At 45.4% G+C, this 14,504-nt stretch overlaps 1 long non-coding RNA gene across 1 annotated transcript in view; it reads right to left on the reverse strand.

The window, feature by feature from the left end:
- LOC139179992 (uncharacterized) overlaps positions 1-14,504 on the reverse strand; it is a 38,306-nt gene extending 23,802 nt beyond the window's left edge. Inside the window, exon 1 of the long non-coding RNA XR_011564305.1 lies at positions 9,886-14,504. This is a non-coding gene — a long non-coding RNA (uncharacterized lncRNA). The remainder of the gene's footprint in view (positions 1-9,885) is intronic.

The raw sequence follows: 14,504 nt of genomic DNA on the forward strand, positions 1-14,504 counted from the left end.
TGTATATTGTCACCCTGCTTATTTAACTTACATGCCGAGTACATCATGAGAAACGCTGGGCTGGAAGAAGCACAAGCTGGAATCAAGATTGCCAGGAGAAATATCAATAACCTCAGATATGCAGATGACACCACCCTTATGGCAGAAAGCAAAGAGGAACTAAAAAGCCTCTTGATGAAAGTGAAAGTGGAGAGTGAAAAAGTTGGCTTAAAGCTCAACATTCAGAAAATGAAGATCATGGCATCTAGTCCCATCACTTCATGGGAAATAGATGGGGAAACAGTGGAAACAGTGTCACACTTTATTTTTGTGGGCTCCAAAATCACTGCAGATGGTGACTGCAGCCATGAAATTAAAAGATGCTTACTCCTTGGAAGAAAAGTTATGACCATCCTAGGTAGCATATTCAAAAGCAGAGACATTACTTTGCCAACAAAGGTTCGTCTAATCAAGGCTATCATTTTTCCTGTGGTCATGTATGGATGTGAGAGTTGGACTGTGAAGAAGGCTGAGCGCCGAAGAATTGATGCTTTTGAACTGTGGTGTTGGAGAAGACTCTTGAGAGTCCCTTGGACGGCAAGGAGATCCAACCAGTCCATTCTGAAGGAGATCAGCCCTGGGATTTCTTTGGAAGGAATGATGCTAAAGCTGAAACTCCAGTACTTTGGCCACCTCATGTGAAGAGCTGACTCTTTGGAAAAGACTCTGATGCTGGGAAGGATTGGGGGCAGGAGGAGAAGGGGATGACAGAGGATGAGATGGCTGGATGGCATCACTGACTCGATGGACGTGAGTCTGAGTGAACTCCGGGAGTTGGTGATGGACAGGGAGGCCTGGCGTGCTGCGATTCATGGGGTCGCAAAGAGTCGGACATGACAGCGATTGAACTGATATGCCTATGGCTGATTCATGTTGATGTATGGCAGAAACCAACACAATATTGTAAAGCAATTATCCTCCAATTAAAAAAAAAAATGATGTCAGCCTGGATTGCAGTCACCTGAAGGTTTGACTGGGTCAGGAAGATCCACTTCCCTGGTGACTCACACAAAAGTTGTGCTGGTCAGCTCCTCTCCGTGAGGGCCTCTCTACACGGATGTTTGACTGTCTTCAGTGTGGTGACTGGCTTCTGCCAAAGGGACTGATTTGAGAGACCAGGGAAGAATCTGCAACGTCTTTTATGTTCTATGTTGGAAGTCACACACCCTGTCTTTTGCGATAGCCTACTGGCCCCACAAGTCAGTTTTATTCAATGTGAGAAGGGATTATACAGAGGCGAGTACCAGAAGGGAATGGTCATGGGGCCATCCTGGAGGCTGGCTACCACGATGCGAAACTGGAGCTCAGAAATCAGACAAGAGCTGGAGGGTAGCCTGGAGCCAAGGAAGCTCTGGACACTTAGGTAACCACTAAGTCTTCACTCTTGTTCTCTCCCCTTCATGTGACTCAGTCACACCCCGTCTTCTGCCAATGCTGTTTCTTACTTCACATTCCTAAAAGCAGAGCCTGAGGGCTTGGTTCATCATTTTCCCTCAGGTCATTGCAGGTCACATGCCAGCCATTGAATTGTGTTCTGGGGATCCACTCCTAGCTCCGACACATAGGGAAGTCAAGTTTCACATGGTCCAAAACATAGACACTTCAGCATAGACATTAGTCTGTGGTCAGGACAGTCTTGCTAAAGTGAGGTTGGAGGAGGGTGGAGTCAGAGTTCGGGAAGGGTAATCTGCCTAGTATCGCTTAACAGGTGCTGTGCTGGACAGAAGGGCCACAGATGAGAAGGAAGAAAAATGAAGACTAATAAGTTGATCCCTGGCCTCTCTGTTTAAAGAGAAAGACACCCATAACCAAATAATTATAATTTGTGTATAATAAAACTCCAGGAGATGGTGAAGGACAGGGAAGCCTGGTGTGCTGCTGTCCATGGGGTCGAAAAGAATTGGACATGACTGAGCGATTTCACTTTCACTTTTCACTTTCATGCATTGGAGAAGGCAATGGCACCCGACTCCAGTACTCTTGCCTGGAAAATCCCATGGACGGAGAAGCCTGGTAGGCTGCAGTCCATGGGGTTGCAAAGAGTCACAAGACTGAGTGACTAACACTTTCACTTTTCACTTTCATGCATTGGAGAAGGAAATAGCAACTCACTCCAGTGTTCTTGCCTGGAGAATCCCAGGGATGGGGGAGCCTGGTTGGCTGCCATCTATGGGGTCACACAGAGTCGGACATGACTGAAGTGACTTAGCAGCAGCAGCAGCAGCAGAGCAACTAAATAACAACAACAAATAATAAAGCTATGTTAGTAGTACTTGGGTCAAGTGGAGAAAGTTTCCTAAGACCCTTCTGCAGGATCTTGAAGGATGAGATGGAAAGGATCCACATGAAGGGAAGGGAAAAGGACATTTCTGGCAAGAAGGGACCCGTATAGGATATCTGAGGGGGGGGGTAGAAGGGAGGGAGGTGAGACTCCGTAGTGGGGCTAGAAGGTAGAGAGAAGCTGGCAAGTTTAGCTGTGACAGGTATGGAGCCTTGGTGAAGTTCTTGGGTTCTTCCCTGAGAGTAGTGGGAAGTTCTGGAAGGTTCTGAAATAGGAATGACTTCTGTGGGTGGCTCCAGGGGCTGACATTTCCTTTGAAGGATTGTTTAAACACATTACCTTCCCCCTGGGGGCTCAGATGGTAAATAATCCTCCCGCCAATGCAGGAGACCTGGGTTCAATCCCTGGGTCCAGAAGATCCCCTGGAGAAGGAAATGGCAACCCACTCCAGTATTCTTGCCTGGGAGAATTCCATGGACAGAAGAGCCTGGCGGGCTACAGTCCATGGGTTTGCAAAGAGTCGGCCATGACTGAATGACTAACACTTAAGCACAGGAGTATCCACCTCCTTCAGGTTCTAGATCACAAGGGGTTGTATATGCTTTGTGGAAAGCTGTGGTCTCCTTTATACAGAGATATCCATGCTTACGAGGAACTGCCCTTCCGCTGGTTTCCTTTAATAGCAATCGCTCCAAATATAATTCCATAGGCATCCAAATTAAGCAAAGCTTTTTTGCAACACCAAGAAGGCAACCTCTACATAATGGAATGATGTCATCAGAAACCTGAGAAAAGTCTCCCTGTGGACTCCTCATCAGATAACTTGTCCTCCTTCTACAAAAAGCCTCCCAACCAATTCAGAAAATAATGTCTGGAAAGTAACGCTTTCAGAAGCTCAGGCCATGCTAAAAAACAGCTTATAGCAGATTCACGATTTCTACATACATGAACTTAGGTCCAAAGATGCCAGTCACAAGTTTTATACTTTAAATGTCTGAGGGCCAATTTTATTTCTGGGCTTTCACTTGGAGTGAGGGTTGCTTTGTTGAAGCCTGGCCCTGGGTAGGAGGACCAGTACGTGGTAGAAGCTCCTGGAAGCTGCATGGTCCACGGTTAAGAGCCTGCCCCCTGTTAATATGGTTAACAGCCAGCTTGTTGTTGTTGCTCAGTCACTAAGTCGTGTCTGACTCTTTGCAACCCCATGGACTGCAGCATGCCAGGCTCCCCTGTCCTTCATTATCTCCTGGAGCTTGCTCAAATTCGTGTCCACTGAGTCAGTGACACTATCTCACCATCTCATCCTCTGCTGCTCCCTTCTGTTGCCTTCAATCTTTCCCAGCATCAGAGTCTTTTCCAGTGAGTTAGCTCTTTGCATCAGGTGGTCAAAGTATTGGAGCTTCAACATCAGCATCAGTCCTTCCAATGAATATTCAGGGTTGATTTCCTTTAGGATTGACTGTCTTGATCTTTTTGCAGTCCAAAGGACTCTCGAGAGTCTTCTTTAGCACCACAATTTGAAAACATCAGTTCTCCAGTGCTTAGCCTTCTTTATGGTCCAACTATAACATCTGTACATGACTACTGGAAAAACCATAGCTTTGACCAGATGGACCTGCCTGGGCTTATATCCTGACTCTGACACTTTCTACTCTGTGACCTTGGGTAAGGTCAAATGTTGACTCAAAGTGCCCAGGTTCCAATCTTGACTCTCCATTCGCCAACTGTGTGACCTTGGGCAACTTTCTTAACCTCTCTGAGCCTCAGTGTTCTCTATAAAACAACAATAATAATGACTTCCCTGGCAGTCCAGTGGTTAAGACTTCACCTTCCAATGCAGGGAGTGCGAGTCTGATCCTTGGGCGGGGAGCTAAGACCCCACATGCCTTGGGGCCCAAAACCAAAACATAAAACAGAAGCAATTTTGTAACAAATTCAAGACTTTTAAAATGGTCCATATCAAAAAATATCTTTAAAAAATGCAACAGCAATAATAATGACACCTAACTTCACAGGCGTTTGTGAGGCTTGAATGAAATCATGCAGGTGCCTGGTACTTAGTTATACATTCAATCAAACCTAATTTTCATTACTATTATCCCTCTTCTAGGCCCAGCAGCACCATCTCTCACTTAAGTGCTCATATTGGCCTCCTAATTAGTCCCCTGACCTCCAACCTTGCCCTCCTACAAGATATTCTCCATATGGCAGCCGAAAGATTTCTTAAAAACACAAATCTGGGACTTTCCTTGTGGCCCAGTGGTTAGGAATCCGCTGCCAAAGCAGGAGACTCGGGTTTGATCCCTGGTCTGGGAAGATTCTACTTGCCTCAGAAAAACTAAGCCCAACTGTCACAACCACTGAGCCTGTGCTCTAGAGCCCACAGGCTGCAACTACGGACCTGTACGCTGAGAGCCCGTGCTCCATCAGAGAAACCACCGCAGTGAGAAGCCTGTGCACTGCAAGGAAGAGTCGCAACTACAGAAAGTCGCGACTCACTGCAACGAGAGAAAGTCCCTGCACAGCAATGAAGACCTACCACAACCAAACGTAAATAAATGCTAATGCTATGCTAAGTCGCTTCAGTCGTGTCCGACTCTGTGCGACCCCACAGATGGCAGCCCACCAGGCTCCACCATCTCTGGGATCCTCCAGGCAAGAATACTGGAGTGGGTTGCCATCTCCTTCTCCAATGCATGAAAGTGAAAAGTGAAAGGGAAGTCGCTCAGTCGTGTCCGACTCCTAGCAACCCCATGGACTGCAGCCTAACAGGCTTCTCCGTCCATGGGATTTTCCAGGCAAGAGTGCTGGAGTGGGGTGCCATTGACAAATCGGATTACTCCTCACTTAAAATTCTGCAAATGGCTCCCATTGTCCTTACCGTAGGTCCCACATCCTAGAGAGTCCTTGATGGCCCTACAAGATCAGGCCCAGCTCACTTCACAGCGGAGCCCCGTGCCACCACACACCCACCACACTGGCCTTGTTTCCTTTCCTGAAGGTTCCTTAACACAGACCTTCACACATACTGTAGACCGGCTCCTCCGCAGTCCTCAGCCCTGCCAACTCCTACTCACCCAGCAAGGACCAGCTGATGTGTGACTTCCTCAAAGATGCCTTCCTAACTTCTGGGCTAGGATGGCTGTTCCTTCTTCGTGTTAACAATTGTGACTAAATTCTTATCTGTACAACCTTCCTGCCCATGTGGGAACTTGGTCTAGAATTTGTGCTGTTCATGGAACATCCCCAGAGCTTGGCGTGGTGCACGGTCCATAATGACTACTCAATACATATTTCAAGAATTGTGAATGAATGAACAGATGTGGCATTTCCTGGGAACTAAGCCTCTTCTGCCCATGCCGTTCTCAGAGCCTTGATTCACTTTGGCCTCTCTTGCTCTGTGTGGGTAGCGGTGAGGAAGAGGAGACACACTGTCTAGAAACCAGCAGGCTGAGGACAGGCCGCCCCATCGCAAAATCAGAGCAGGCAAGTCATTTAGGGGCTGTTCGTTCAGTCCTCTTTCCTGTCCACATACAATACAAATTTTAAAATTCTAATCACAAAACCTAGTTCTGCTTTTTTTTCTTCCTTCTGCTTTTTATATGGACAAGAAAGAAACCTAACTGCTGGCCTCCTCTCCCACATGAGGTTGGGGATGGAGTCCAGCTTGAGCATAGCTTGGCCTCCCTTGTCTCTGGGACTTGCCTGCTGTTGGCAGGGACCATGAGCTGCTAATAACTAGCAAATGCTTTTCCCAACTTTCTTTTTTTAAATATGTGTTCTATTTTTTTAATATTTTAAAATTTGTTATTTTTTTACATTATAAAGTGGTTTGGGTTTTTTTGTTTTGTTTTAAGGGGATATTTTTTTGGCCACGCCACATGGCATGTGGGGTCCTAGTTCCCCGACCAGGGATGGAACCTGTGCCCCCTGCGCTGGAAGCTCAGAGTCTTGGCCACTGGACTGCCAGGGAAATCCTTTCCCAGCTTTCAAATGCACCTTTACCAGCCTAGCACTGTGGGTAAGGAACACAGTATGGACTCCCAGGGGCCCACCAGGCCTGTTTCAGAGAGCGCAGGTTGCAGATAGATACTGTGAAGGTAAAAAGTGCCTGCTCCAGTTCCCAAGTAGGTCTTGGTATCTTCTGGCCAAAAAACAGTATGGGATAGCTCGATGGGTAAAATGAATAAAATTAATCTGGGAAACAAAAAAATTTTGGAAAACTAAAACAGATTTTTCCTAGGTGAAAGTGGCTCAGTTGTGTCCAAGTTTTTGTGACCCCATGGGCTGTATAGACTGGAATTCTCCAGGCCAGAATATTGGAGTGGATAGCCTTTCCCTTCTCTGGGGGATCTTCCCACCCCAGGGATTGAACCCAGGTCTCCCGCATTACGGGCAGATTCTTTACCAGCTAAGCCACAAGGGAAGCCCTTTCCTAGGTACAGGGGGAGCTAAGCTCTAGCCTACACCTATAAGAACAACCCTAAAGAATGCCGAGAAATAACAGATTAAGACATTGGATGAAATGCTTCATTTATACATGAGCTTAAAATTTAAAGCACATTTTCAAACAATGGTGCATCTTATTTATTATTTATGTACCCAAAATGAACACCACTGAAATAAATCCAAACAAAAACAAAGGAAATGCTGCTAATTATTCCCCTCTATTTACTGAGGATAATGCATCTTTTGGTGAGTGAAGAGTGATAAAAAACTAAACCAGCTTGGCCTGTCAGGGTGAATAGTTGCTGCCCAGTAGAAGAATTCGACCTTTAAACACAAAAATGATACCCTCCCCCCAAAAAACATTAAACTAAAGAGGCTGAGTTTCCAGAGAGATCTAAGGAAAAAAATGAAAAGGGTCCTTCAAACTGAACACCCATTTTGTATAAAATGGAAATGGCTCCAGAGAAATGCCCTGAGAGGTCTGTTCCCCACAGCCTTGGAAGGGGAAAAGAAAATGTGTATTCAAGCGCAGCAACAACAAAAGACTGTGTGCAGCAGCCAAGAGGCCGCCCAGGAACACCCAAGCTGGGAAGAGCTTAGATTCCGTGAGACGCTCTCTAATCTGCCCAACCCTCCTAGAAGGCAGGGAACCCCTGTGTCTGTCTTTACCTTTGTTTTCAATTCCTAACAGCAGTAGATGCGCAATGAATACGACAGTCCTGTTTCAAGAGCAAGGAAAATTCTGACGATGTGGCAATAATAACAAGAATGGTGATTTTTTAAAAACTTTTGTTAGAGAGGAGACTTCCCTGGCAGTTCAGTAGTTAAGACTCTTCCACCGCAGGGGACTTGGGTTTGATCCCTGGTCAGGGAACTAAGATCCCACATGCTGCATGGCCAAAAAAATTATTTGTTTTTAACTGAAGTATAGTTAATTTACAATGTTGTGCTAGCTGCTGCTGTACAGCAATGTGAATCAGTTATACATATATCCACTCTTTTTTAGATTTTTTTCCCATATAGGTCATTATAGAGTATTGAGTAGACTTCCCTGTGCTATACAGTAGGTCCTTATTAGTTATCTATTTCATATATATTAGTGCATATATGCCAATCCCAATCTCTCAATTTATCCCTCCCCCACTTTCACCCCTTTTGGTAACTGTAAATTCATTTTCTCCATCTGTGACCCTATTTCTGTTTTGTAAATAAGTTCATTTGTACCGTTTTTTAGATTCCACATGTAAGTGATACATGATATTTGTCTCTCTCTGTCCGGCTTACTTCACTCAGTATGACAACCTCTAGGACCATCCATGTTGCTGCAAATGGCATTATTTTGGCAGTTAAGGGTGATTTAATGTTATTTAATTTCTATCTCATTTCCAGGCAGCGGGACTACAGTTCTATTTTCTATTTGTCTGCATTGTCTGAGTTGTTCACGAGTACATTTTTTGTAAAGAAAGAAATAAAATTATCTCCCCAGTGGGACAAAGTAATTCTCTTAACCATCACTGCCAATTTCTTGACCCCTTTTGGAACAAGTTTGGGAATTCATTCTTCCATAGATTATAATTCAATATGAGGATGAAGTGAATGCCTTCACTCCATAAATATTTATTTAACACTGACTCGTGAAGGATCTAGGCAGGCGTGGGGAATACGCATGCTCAGAAAATACCAGTTTCCAGCCTAAGATGGAGTCGGACATTAAGCACATACTTCCACTAACAAGGTCCAGTTCATCTGACAGCTGCAGAGGAGAAGGGGCCTGGAGCCAGGAGCCCCGTGTCTCCATCGTGTCTCCTGCGTGGGTCTCACGCCACTGCTTTCCTCTTGGTGTTACCCTCCCAGAAGGCCCTTCCCCCTTCTTGCACCTACTCAGACTTGACCTTGCTTCAGAATCCTCCTCAGCTCTCCAGGTTCTGCTCAAGGCCCCCCTGACTCCCGAGGCCCCCACTTCCTCCCTCCTCTCAGCATCTCTTTCCACCTGGGCTAAGTCAGATACTGCCTGGAGGGCCACACAACCCACAGTCATTACATTAGTCAGAGTTCTCCAGACAAACAGGACCAACAGAGTCCATCTATCCAGCTATCTATCTGCCTATCTATCTACAGAGTGAGACAGAGGAGAGAGGCACAGAAAGACATTTATTTTAAGGAATTGGTTCACACAATTGTGGAAAGGCAAGTCCAAAAGCTTCAGGGTAGGCCAGCAGGCTGGGGGCCCAGTAAAGAGTTTTAGTCCAAGTGCAGTCTGCCGCAGCTCTCCCTCTTGCTCAGGGGGACATCACTTTTCGTTCTGATTAAGACCTTCAGTAGATTAGACAGGGTCGACTCACATTATGGAGGGCAATCTGCTTTACTCCAAGTCCACTATTTTTAAACCTTCATCTCATCCAAGACACATCTTTACAGAAACATCCAGAATGTTTGACCAGGTATCTGGGCTCTGTGGCCCAGCCAAGTTGACCCAGACAATTAGCCATCACAGTACTCTTATTCCTCTAATTAGGGTCTAACATTTTGGAAGGCACAGGTCAGCTTCTACATGTCTGAGTCTGTGGGAACAGGGCCAAGCCCAGGGACTGCTGTCAATAAATCCACCAAGAATGGAAGAATGGAACAATGATACCTGACAGACCCTCTGGAAGCCACCTCGTGCACCTTCTAGAAACAATAGAGGGTGTGTGACTGACATCTGCCTGATTTCCAGAGTACAAACCACGTAACTGCAGAGACACCAAAGCATAGCTTGATCCTTTCTCTGTTCTGAAAACAGCTCTTCAGACATCCTCAGTCATACCTCCCAGGAAAATAAAGACAGAGAACAACAACACAAAAGCATGTTGTGGCCTAGGGAGGAATTTCTGAACTTGGCCTCTGACTGTCTTGTTAGGACGTATTTCAGGCTTTACCTCTCTCCTAAATCGGTTACTAATTCAAGCTATGAGTCCAACCTCTTATGCCCCCACCTCCCCTCCACCAACTTTAATCAACCCGTTGGAGATAAACCAGGCTCAGAGGAGGGGCCTAGTGATTTCTCAGACAATTCACAGTCCAAGCTCAAATCTGCAATTCTAGACCTAGAATATAATTTCCAGACTTCCCCTTGGTACCTGAGCAGGCTGTCGCTCAGGCTGGAGGAGGAGGAAAGGCCTGGCCCAGATATCTCCAGCAACTGCAGAGGTGGTAGGTTCTCAAGCTATTTTTCAATGCCAGTCCTCATCTTCCTGTGCCCCACAATTATCCAGTCCCTTTTAAAATTCCGTCTTTCCGCATCTGTAAAAATCCTTTTAATTCCTCCTCAGTTCCAGCAGAAAAATGGGCAAAGGATAGGTACAGGCTGTTCAAAGAAAAAGAATACCAAATATCTCTTAGACAGATGAAAAGATGCTCGATTCTGCTCATAATAATATAAATGCAAATTTAAAGTACAAAGGGAATATACCAGATTGGCAAAGATCGGAAAGTAAGGTACACAGTCTGGAAAGATTGCAGGGAAGCAGGCACTGTGAACACAGTTGGGGCAAGGCTGACCTTTTCTGACCTCCTTGGAGAACAATTTGGTAAAACATCTCAAAATGCACCGGTTCGATGACCAAGCACTTCCACCTCCAGGTATTAATAGATGTACTTGTACATTCATGCAAAATGACGTGTGCCCAAGAATATACATTGTGCTGTTGTTTGTAATAGATCTCAAAAGGTCTATTAACAGGGTTCCAGTGAAATAAATTATAGCCTATTGCACAGCCACTTAAGGAAATAAGGAAGGTCTGTGTGGACTGATGTGGAAAATTTCACAGGGTATTAAGTGAAAAGAATAAGGAGGTTGCCAGTGCATGAGATGTGCTAGAATTTGTGTGTGGGAAGAATGCACATACATGCTGGGAAATGCATGGAGGACCCCTGGAGATATTGGTTGCAGAGATTTGGCAGCCAGAACCCAGCAGACTTGGGAACATCTGAGAAAAATAATGAGATTTACCTTTTTTCTTAGTACTGTTATGGGTTGAATTGTGACTCCCAAAAGTTATTTGCAGAAGCCCTTATCCTCAGTATCTCAAAACAAGACCTTATTTGGTAATAGGGTCATTGCAGATGCAATTAGCTAAGATGAAGTCACAGGAGGAGCAGTGTGGGCCCCTAGTCCAATAGGCCATGTATCCTTATACAAAGGGAACATTTGGGCCCACACAGGCATACGGAAAACACTGATGATGAAGACAGAGATTGAAGTCATTCTCAGCAAATTGTTAGAAGCCAGGAGAGAGGCACGGGAACAGATTTTTTTCCCTTGCAATTCTTAGGAGCTATCAACCCAGCAGACATCTTGATCTTGGACTTCTAGCTAGCAGATCTATGAGACAGTACATTTCCATTGTTCTAAACCATCCAGTTTCTAGTACTTTGTTACAGCAACCCTAGCAAATGAAAATAGTTTCCTCGGGTGCCCTTTGGAGATGTGTAAGCAGGCAAATGTATTACCCACTAAAAAATAATTTTTTTTCCAGTATAAATGTCCAAAGCTCCCTGAAGCCATCTCAGATTCATGTCTTGGTTGATTTCTCTGTCTTTCTAGCTCTTAGAACATTTTATTCTCTGCCACAGCATTTTTACTGTTTTGTTATGTGATTTAACTGTTCATGAGGTTCTCACCTACACAAAGGGGACTGAGCCCACATTTCATCCATCATTATGATCCTAGAGACTGGCCCTCAAGTGTTTGGTGGAGTGAATGAATACTTAGGTAACTAGGCATTTTTCACCCCCTTCCTCCATTTCTATTCTGTTTTTGGCTTGATTAAACTATCAGTTCATTGATGGTTAGAATAACATCACTGCAACCTGACCCTAAGATTTGGAGAATTTGATAGGTGAAAGGAAAAGAAAAAAAACTCATTTAAAAATACACTTAGGGGACGTCCCTGGTGATCCAGTGGCAAAAACTCCCACTCCCACTGCAGGGAGCCCAGGCTCTGCTCCTGGTCAGGGGACTACATCCCACATGACACAGCTGAGGTTCAGTGCAGTCGCTCAGTCGTGTCCAGCTCTTTGCAACCTCATGGACTGCAGCACGCCAGGCCTCCCTGTCCATCACCAACTCCCGGAGTTTATCCAAACTCGTGTCCATTGAGTCGGTGATGCCATCCAACCATCTCATCTTCTGTCATCCCCTTCTCCTCCTGCCTTCAATCTTTCCCAGCATCAGGGGTCTTTTCAAATGAGTCAGTTCTTTGCATCAGGTGGCCAAAGTATTGGAGTTACAGCTTCAGCATCAGTCCTTCCAATGAATATTCAGGACTGATTTCCTTTAGGATGGACTGGTTGGATCTCCTGGCAGTCCAAGGGACTCTCAAGAATCTTCTCCAATACCACAGTTCAAAAGCATCAATTCTTCAGCGCTCAGCTTTCTTTATAGTCCAACTCTCACATCTATACATGACTACTGGAAAAACCATAGCCTTGACTAGAAAGACTTTTGTTGGCAAAGCAGTGTCTCTGCTATTTAATATGCTATCTAGGTTGGTCATAACTTTTCTTCCAAGAAAGAAAGTGTCTTTTAATATCATGGCTGCAGTCACCATCTGCAATGATTTTGGAGCCCAAGAAGTTTGTCACTGTTTCCATTGTTTCCCCATCTATTTGCCATGAAGTGATGGGACCAGATGCCATGATCTTAGTTTTCTGAATGTTGAGTTTTAAGCCAACTTTTTCAGCTAAGGTTGGGCACAGCCAAATAAATAATAATAATAAAAACAATATACAGAAACTCAAAACACATTCAAGTGTTTAACTTCAAATGAATTGAGAGTTTAGTATTTTGCAAGGGAGATCAAACTGGTCAATCCTAAAGGAAATCAACTCTGATACTCCCTGATGCTGGGAAAGATTGAGGGCAGGAGGAAAAGGGGGTGACAGAGAATGAGATGGTTGGTTAGCATCACTGACTCAATAGACAGTTTGCTCAATGAGTTTGAGCAAACTCTCGGAGATAGTGAAGGACAAGGAGGGAGGCCTGGTGTGCTGCAGTCCATGGGGTCACAAAGAGTTGGACACAACTTAGCAACTGAACAAGAACAAAGGAACTAATTCCTCAGACAAGGAAAGCTGATTTGGGATGATAAGGAATTAAGAAAGCCTTCCTGTCTGCATGGCTATTCTTAATGAGGGACAAGTGAAACAATCTGTCAATTATGCTCCAAAGGGTGGTTCTTGTTATGGATTACAGAAGCAACGTTTGGGACAGGCAATAGAGATTGAGAGTATGGATGCTATATCAGGTTCCTGCTGCTGCTGCTGCACGTCGCTTCAGTCGTGTCCGACTCTGTGCGACCCCATAGACGGCAGCCCACCAGGCCCCACCGTCCCTGGGATTCTCCAGGCAAGAACACTGGAGTGGGTTGCCATTTCCTTCTCCAATGCATGAAAGTGAAAAGTGAAAGTGAAGTCGCTCAGTCGTGTCCAACTCTTAGCGACCCCATGGACTGCAGCCTACCAGGCTCCTCCATCCATGGGATTTTCCAGGCAAGAGTACGGAGTGGGGTGCCATTGCCTTCTCCGATGTCAGGTTCCTGGGGCTGCCTTAACTAAGTACTACAAACTAGATGGCTTAAAACAACAGAAATCTACTGTTTCAGGACAGGATCCTTCCTTACCTCTCCCAGCTTCTGGTGTTTGCTGGCAGTCCTTGGCTTGTAGGGGTATCACTCCCATCGGTGCATCACATGGTGATTTCTCTGTGTGTTTGTGTCTGTGTATCCACATTTTTCTCCTCTTATAAGGACGCTTGTCATTGGATTAAGGGTTGCCTTAATCCCCTGACCTCATCTTAACTTGAATACATCTGCAAAGTAAGGTCACATTCCAAGGTTGTGGCTGGATATGAATTTGGGAGGAACACTATCCAAGCTGGGCTTCCCTGGTGGCTCAGTAGGTAAAGAAGCTGCCTGCAGTACAGGAGACACGGGTTTGATCGCTGGGTCTAGAAGATCCCCTGGAGAAGGAAATGGCAACCCACTCCAGTATTCTTGCAGGGGAAATCCTATGTACAGAGGAGCCTGGCCGGCTGTAGTCCATGGGGTTGCAAAAGTTGGACACAACTTATCAACCACCAACTACCACCTATCCAGCCCAGAACAGCTGCTCACCTGGGTCTCACTGAGGGTGGAGAAGCACAGGCTGTTGAATCAGACAGATTTCATTTCAAACCCTTATTCTACCTGCCGATCAACTATGTGAATATGTGCAAGTTACTCACCGTCTCTAAACCTGTGTCCTCCTCCATGCAATGGGCTTAATGCCTCCTAGAATCGCCGAGTGCAATAAATAAGATCAGGTCCTGGGGTGCTCAGCACCAGTGCCTGATATTTAAAAAAATTAGATTTTAACACTAGAGTCCCCATTTCCAAGGCTCCTGCCATCCTTTCAGGGAAGAACATAGACAGTTAAATAGCAAAACAGAATAGTTTATGATTAAAGGCCCAGCTGCCTGGAACAGGATGTACCTGCCTCAGGAGGTCAGAGAGCACAGGGCGGCTGGGCTGGAGCAGGCACAGACTTTAACTTTTAATAACAAACAGATGCAAAGTTAGTGCTGAAATCTGAAACTTTGAGCTAAACCATATTGATTTCCCCTCCCCCTCTGCAGGGCATATATCTAGAGCTTATTCTCGAGGTCTCTACAGCAGAACCAGACCAGCTATCTATTCCTCTCTCCCCTCTCTACCTCCTG

Source organism: Bos indicus, chromosome 26, assembly GCF_029378745.1.
Source record: "Bos indicus isolate NIAB-ARS_2022 breed Sahiwal x Tharparkar chromosome 26, NIAB-ARS_B.indTharparkar_mat_pri_1.0, whole genome shotgun sequence".
NCBI classification, from domain to species: Eukaryota; Metazoa; Chordata; class Mammalia; order Artiodactyla; family Bovidae; genus Bos; species Bos indicus.